The sequence below is a fragment of the Thamnophis sirtalis genome, unplaced genomic scaffold, assembly GCF_051295495.1.
Source record: "Thamnophis sirtalis isolate CommonGarterSnake01/CBP01778 unplaced genomic scaffold, rThaSir2_p1.2 scaffold_7, whole genome shotgun sequence".
Classification (NCBI taxonomy): Eukaryota; Metazoa; Chordata; class Lepidosauria; order Squamata; family Natricidae; genus Thamnophis; species Thamnophis sirtalis.
In genome coordinates, this window is record NW_028261387.1 from 78681683 (window position 1) to 78689886 (window position 8204).

Below are 8204 nucleotides of genomic sequence, written 5' to 3' on the forward strand. Positions count from 1 at the left end.
TAAAGGCCTGGACCAGTCTATTCTACATAACAAAGGTAGGATTAACCTACAGAAACTCACCACAAGGCACCTGGGAAATTTACATCACCCAGCAAGGCAACCAAACTTGGATTCAAAGCACAGCCTACAGAGTTGCCCCTGCATCGGCCCATCTGAGTCTGACAACCAATTAGAATACAAGCTCAAGATCAAAGACCAGAGATGGCATAAAACCAGGGACTTTCAGCATCTCGGCCTTTTTTCTTCTTCACCCAACATCTTGAAGCATGTGACCATCTTTTTCCCCAGGATCTCAAACTATGTGGTCCTGTCCACCATTAAAACCATATTTCCAAGCAGCCTCCATGTTTCCAGTGTCTTTTTCCCCACTTGGAGCTGAACCCAGAAGGACATTTCTTCCAACAGTGGCCTATTACTATGGTTCAGATATGACTTAGTGGGTCAGGTCAGCCAGTGGTTGCAGAAGTGGCCTGTGCCTTGATGTGATAGAAGAAAATGACGAAATGCTATAATCCTAAAGGGGAATTAATTAATTAACCCATTACAACCTTAAGGAAATACCAATTAAATTTAGTACAACCTTGGCTAATCCATCTGAATTGAACCCAATTGCAGTTGCTGGATTATGGAACAGCTTCCCTACATTCTGAGATTTGAACTGTATTGGCCTTCTGGGATGCTTCTCTCCAAGGCATCTGTGAGGGTTTTACAACAACCTAACACACATTTTTGTGTTGAGAATTAATTATGGGTGTCTTGGCTACTGTATTATGAGAATGTATTGTATTTGTTGTTCTGTTTATTGGTAGTTTTATTATACATGTTTGTTTTGGGTCCATAGACTGTTACATGTTCCGAGTTATTTAAAATGTAAAATTTCTAAATAAATAAATGTATTGGTTCATTCAATTTATATTCAAACACTTGAATGAGCAGCAACTAGAAATTGGTGTTTCTGTGAAGTCACCAGGAGTCAAGCTTAACTTGAGAAGGAGAAAGAAGAAGATAAAAATTAAATTTAACAATTTAGATTGCAGCTAATACGGAATAATGCCCAGTAGTTAAAATAATAAAGAATCTGAAATGTGGAAATGAAGGGAAATCTGGCAATTAAAATAACTAAAAGGATTCTAGGAAACAATCCTCAGTAATTCGTAATTATATTGATGAATAATGACAAATACCATAAACAAATGCATTGTGCATAAAATTAATTATGTTAAAAGAATAGCTAATCTGTCTCTGTGTTGATAATATATAATTATGAAGATGCTTTCTTGCATGTTTTTTAAATAATGTCATTTGAATTCATAATTCAGAGTAGGTATTTTGACATTTAATACATGTTGCAATTTATACATTTTTTTAAATATAATTGCACTGTGCCACATTAAAAGAATCACAGCTTACTCAGAGATATTTCCTACCAGCACATGAACAGTGAAATAATGGTATGGAAACCAATTCTCCAACACTACAAATTGACAACAAGGAATCATCCTCCCACGAAAGCATTTTTCTTTATAGGTTGCTCTTTCTATTACACTAATTAACTTTCATACAAAATTTGTGGGACATTTTTCAAAGATCTCTGAACAAGTACCACCACCATTTATTTTCTTTATTGTTGTACTCTGTATGCCCCCATTTTCCTTCAGAGGCAAATAATGGTATGCAGTATTCCTCTATTTTACTTTTATTCCCTGTGGAATAGATTTGCTGAAAGATCATGATTGGCCTAACATCAGCCATCCATATTGAGTAGAATTCGAACCTGAATATTCTCACATAGCTCTTGTATTTTTTTTAATCTGCTATTAGTGATAAAATCTCATTCCAAGAAGGTTTTACCTGGGCAAATAAATTCACACTTTTATTCATCCATGACTCAGATATGTGAATATTAATTAATCCAGTTATATGAATATTGTACAGGTATATAGTGTAGAATATGTTAGAGGCAGTCAGAATAAATGTCCAGCACACTCTGATGGGTAAAAAGAAAACAAGAGCCCTTCATATTTCCCCAGCTAGGTGGCATCGTCTAAAAATTCTTGACATCTTGAAAAATTAAGCAAGATAAAACCTGGTTAATGTTTGAGTGAAATTACAGGCCTATAGCCTCAACTGAGAAGTTGATAAAGTATCCTAGAAAGCAGTTGTAAAAACAAGCTTCCACATTGCTGCCAAGAAAGTTACACAGGTGTGTCTTTGAAGTTCTTCAAGTCAAATCCAATTTGAAAGAGAACTTATATGTCATTCTAATTAGCACAAGACATACTGGTCAACAGAAAATAAGGCTTGCACAAGGAGTATAAGCAGACTTGCCATGTAGGAGATTAGTTTTCCATTGACTTGTTTAGTGATTTATACTGTATCTCACTCTTCCAAATCTGGTGCTTTCTAGATATATTGCACAGCAACTCCCAGAATGCCAAGCTAAGATGGCCATATGAGGAATTGTTGGACACAACTGAAGGCATCATATTGGGGAAGACTTTAAGGGCACCCCCATTGGCTGAGTTTGCACAATATAGTTTGCTTATGATAAATTAATAATTATCTGGGTCACACATAACCATTACAAATAAATCATTGTGCCTTGGAACATAAGGTAACTTAAAGTGGAAACCTCAACCCTTAGAATAACAGCCCTTATTATGACATCTGTTTTTTAAATGATGATTCAGAGGATAACACAATCTAAAGGTAAATTTGTGTTTTTGCTCACTAACTTTCCTTTTGAGATAAATAGGTGTATAAAATGAGTCAACAAATGGCCCATTGGTGAAATCTGTAGCACATGTGAAGATGTAAGAAAACTGTTTGAAGGTTCTGAAATGTCCTGGAATTCAGTGCCTCTGAGTATCAAATGAGATGACGATTCTCAGCATGGATCCAGTTCTTGGAACCCAGAATGGACCCAATATTCAGGCTATTTTCTTGGAAGACTTGTGGAATTGATTTATTATCTTCTCAGATTTTTTAAAACTTCCCACCCTAGCCAATATTCCTAGAATTTGCTTTGGGGTACTAATCTTGCTTAGCTGTTGGGTCTACAAAAGGCTAATCAGGTATGGCTGCCTACCATGTACGTACTGGAAACTAAAATATTTACTCAATTTGATATAGTCAATGCTGACAGCAGTCTTGAAATTCAAGCAGGAATCTTTCTTTTGGCCCTTCTGACTGACATGGATTGAATTTGACATGCTTTGTCATGGGGTCACATTCTTCCCTAAAGTTTGTGGAAAAAAGGTATTAAGGCAGTTAAAATGGCTAATTTTCCTTTGCTTTTTGAATGTCATAGAATGATTGGGGTGGAAAGGAGGGAGGGACCTTTCAGAATTCTGGACCCTAAACATGGACTTGTGTTTTGAGAACAATGAGATATTGTCCCAAAATATTGATTCCTACTCCTAATTCTATCTCATGGCTGACATGTTTTATATGGTTGTGGGACATATTAAAGATTAGAGCAGGCAAAACCTGGATTATTTTTAAAATCAAATTCCTGCATCCTATAAACTTGAGATGGCAGAACAACTGGCTGGGAGATTCTGGGAGTTGAAGTTAAGATTAAGTTTGAGAGTCACTGATCTAGATGAGCCAAATCCCATGTTCCCCCAGGCAACATTTTCAATGCGGAACCTACATGTGGAGGTCATTCAAGTTGTAAAAGCTGCCCTATATAATCTACTTCTGATTTTTTTGTCCTTTTAAATTAATATTTTTTAAAAAAAAATCCTGATTATTGTTCCTCTGCATATCATTTGCTTTGCCATGCTAGTGTCATCAATACGGTTTGCTAACTTTGCAACCAATGTAATCTGTAAAACAGACAATTTATCCTGTTGGCTGGGTCTGATAATTAATGGAGCACACTGGTGATAGATATGTCACATCTGGAAGGAAGCTTCTTCCTTGCAAACTAAATTTCTCTCAAAATTTATGCTGACACATGCTTGTATAAATAAAAATTCAAGGTGGAATGCTGTGGGGACAGCAGGATAACCAGCAAATGGATAGTATGCTCAAAGAGCCAGACAGTTCCAGATTAATATTTTCTCATTTTTATTGTACATTCCAGACTGAAAATGGAAAGAAATACCTATGGAGGGATTTTCTGAATACCCTGTGGTGGAGTTTTGCATTTGATAAGTAATTCTATTCCAGAAGCTTTTGAATGCTTTACTGGTTATAGAAACCAAGTGGGACAAACTTACTTCATATTTTAGGGATGACATTTTCATAGCATAAACATAAATGCACACACACCTTTTTTTTTTAAAGGAAAGACATTATGCAAGTATTGGGCAGTTATTAGATACTTTAGGTACAGAGTTTTCTATATTTACACACATGTGTGGGTATGAACAGAACTAGGTAGACTAACAGAGATTGGCACACATTCATATACATGTAAACATTAAAGATTTCAATACTTTGCTGTGATTCAGGAGGCAAAGACAGTCTGATGTTTTGCAGAATTCCCCCGAGGCTCATAAATGCTTCTGTGCTGGGGGTACCCATTCTTGCCTGAGTCACTTATACCAGTTTATCAAACTAACGAGCCATTGACTGATGCTCTTTCCAAGTTTGAGCCCCATCAGGGAAAGATGGTGAAAAACAAAACTGAAATTTTAGACAGAACTGCATTCCGTAGAACCAAGACAACTAGAATTTATTAACTTGTAGGTGCCAAAGCTCACCAAGAATAATGTTCTCTGAGCCTTTTTCTCCACAAATCTTACCATCTCTCACAAAACCCAGGGACATGGGTAGGCTACATCATTCTGAATTTGGCAAGGTGATATGATTTAGGTTTTTTACTAAACTGGTTTTGCACATTACTTGTTCCAGGGGAAAAAAAGGAGAGGTGCATCATTTGTTTGCCTAGATTACTCTGGCTTGTTCACTTTTAATGAAGTTGTTACATCCAAATTATCCATAAGCCTAATTGTGAATGAGGCTTCCAAAATTAGCTCCTGTAACTCAAATATCTATATTACATTACAAGCATCAACTATCAACTGGCACTGAAGATAGAGGAATCCAGGGCCCATTTCATCAACACAGCTGAGAGATTAGCTTCATTAGGCTCACTTGGCTCTAGCTAGTACCTTCAGCTGCTCCAAAGGTGCTTTTCCAAAAGACAACTGGACTTTCTTTGTTTTTCCTTGAAATTTTGTTTCTCATCCAGGAAGCTTCTTCAGTCCTGTTTTTTGGAGAAGCACTTTTGGAACAACATGATTTGGATGATTGGGAATCTCAGTATCATTTAGTAAATGGATTTTCACAAAACTATTTCATAATAATAAAAAATCCCAAAGTACAACACACCATAAATGATGAATGAACTATCAACAGCCAATTACTATACATGTAATACTTTCATTATTGTTAGTACTGTATCAACTTTTAGCCTCCTTGATATTGATGAATTTATTACAATCCATAACATTAATCTGAATCACCTCTCCTTGGAATCTATTCCAAGTACATATATATAAGATAGAAAGAGGAGATACCTTAACATTTTCTACTGTAAAATGAGTGTTGCCATCTACTCTTTGTCCCTCAAGACTGTCAGATAAAATGCTGCTTGCTGCCGCTTCATAGCCCGCTGCCGCTTCATAGCCCCCTGTCTCTAAAGCAATCTGCCTTTTAAAAGTTCAAGGATGTGGTTATTTTTTAAATGAGCTTAAAATTGTTGCTGCCGTTACCAATAATAATAAAAACAATATTTTTAAGACACTTCAAAGTTACTGGTTTTCCTGACTTTCAGTAATGGAACAACCAATCAGAACTGGGGATACTATAGTGTAGCCAATCCCACGCAAATTATATTTTAAAAAGAAAAGTGTACATTCATATAAAGTGCAGGGAGACATCACATTTAACTGCTAAAGTTACGTACACTTCAGGGACTGGCATGCATTTCCCTTTAGTAAATTCTACTTTTCCTAAGTAGAGTTACTAGCTGCCCTCAGGTGACCTTGTTCTGAACCAGCAGAATGAAGTATCAGAATTTTGACTGTCAAAGTGGAGAAATTTCCCTACTCTGCAGCCGGAAATGGTATAACCAATCTTATATCAGTGATTAAGGTGTCGGACTTGTGATAGAGAAATTCCTATTCAACCATGAAGCTCAATGGATGGTTAGGGTCACTCATTCTCCCTTAGTTTAGCTAACCTCATGGGATTGTTATCATTCAAGTGAAATTAAAGAAGACCCCATGATGCTATCAACTGTCAGAGAAGAGATATAAATGATTATGATAATGACAGCAATAAGGTCTGTTGTATAAACACAGAATTTTACTGCCTTTTTGCATTGCACGTAAGACGGACACTACAGGAGTAAAATCTGTGTTTAGCCATTGTAGGCAATGTGTTGAGCAATTATTAGGAACTGAAGACAACAGTAGCTGATCTACAGGCAGAGATAACCTTGTGGACTCCGCTATCAGGTGTCAGTAACATGAGTAGGATATCAAGTTAGTAGTCAACCAAAGGCTATTGGCCCGGGCCAATGAGGTATAGAGAGACAGTAGGGAGAACAGGAGGTTCACCTTACTGTGAGATGAGTAAGTGTTTATGTCAGGTGACAGATGCTGAGAGTCAACTGAGGGTTAGAAGAAACGGACTGCATCATTAGCCATTTTCCTGCATGCTCCACGGTGGTGTTTTTCAACCTTTGCAAATTTAAGAGGTGTGGACTTCATGTGTTTTAGTTGATTGGTTTGCCTAAATTGGTTCTGGAAAAATATACTTATTAATACTTTGGATTGGATGTATGGATGAGATGGAATCACTGGCTAAAGGGGAGGGGGGAGTTAAGAGACATTCCAAAATGGAGTCGCTCTGGAGAAGGAAATGTCATAAAAGAGATTAGTGAAACCTGATTTGTGTAATGTACAGTAGGTGATCAACAATAAAGAACTGCTTAGGCCTATTTGTGGTGTTCTGGTTTCTTTTGCCTGTGTCCCCATATCCAATATTTTTTTTTTGCCATGTACTGTATATATCACAATTGCTGGTCAACATTTACTGTTTACACATTCGGATTCTTCTTAAATCAGCACCTATAACTTGGCTGTCTCGGGATTTGCTGGATTACAGTTCCCATCTGATAAGACAATTGTAGAAGATGGCAAATAGTAGCTTAACTTGTCTAAAGGACGCAATCGGAATCCTTTTGTCAATGCTTGTATTTTCAACAATATAAATTAGTCTCTCCCAGCATGCAAAATGTTCTGTAATTTCTTTGCTGTGTTTCAAGTCTGTCAGTAGAGGGTGATGTTTGGTTGTGTTTGTAATTTTCCTATTGCTACCATCAAATGTTCTTTGAAATCTGCTTCCAGACATTACTGCTTTTTTTTTTAAGGCTCATTAGTGTGAAATTCCATTCCAAAGAGCATAGCCTAGCTATGAAAAACTTCAATACCAGCATAAATTCCAACTCAGCTGTATTAAGCAAAATACCTAACAAGTTTAAATTCCAGAGCTCCCCGGTGTCTCTTAGCCAGTTGTCACCTCTGCCTGCCAATAGAAAGCCAGCTTTGCCATAGGACAAGTCCCCTCTTCCCCTGGGGCGTGCATGAAAATGAGGTGTACCTCTCAAGTGCCTTTTCCCTGTGAACTAACTAAAAGAATTCCAACAAGGAAATTAGAATAAATTGTTGAAAAAAAGAAGAAGGAGCAGAGGGTTTTTGGGGGGGTCTTTTCACAAGAACCAACAACATGAACTACCGATCGATGCCCCACCCTATATACAGGTAAGAAAGTTGGGATAGAGAAATGCCCTGTCTTATCTCCAGGCCACATTTTGGCAGAATGACATTATAAGGATGTGTCATGAGCCAGGCCTAGGTGCCCCAGGTATATTGTATCTGTCCAGGTGGTCCTTAACGTACAACTATTTGTAAGTTGAAAGTTACAGTGGCACTCAACAAAAGTGACTTATGACTGGTTCTTGCACTTAACAACCATTGCAGCTTCCCCACAGTCATGTGATCTCAATTTGGGCTCTTGACAACCAGTATGTATTGACATGCAGTTGCAGTATGATCCTGGAGACATGGGATCACCATTTATGACCTTCACAAAGGGCTCCCGAAGAATTAAGTCAGTGAGGGAAGCTGGATTCCCTTAACAATCACGTGAGTTACTCAACATCTTGCTTAACAATCGTGGCAAAA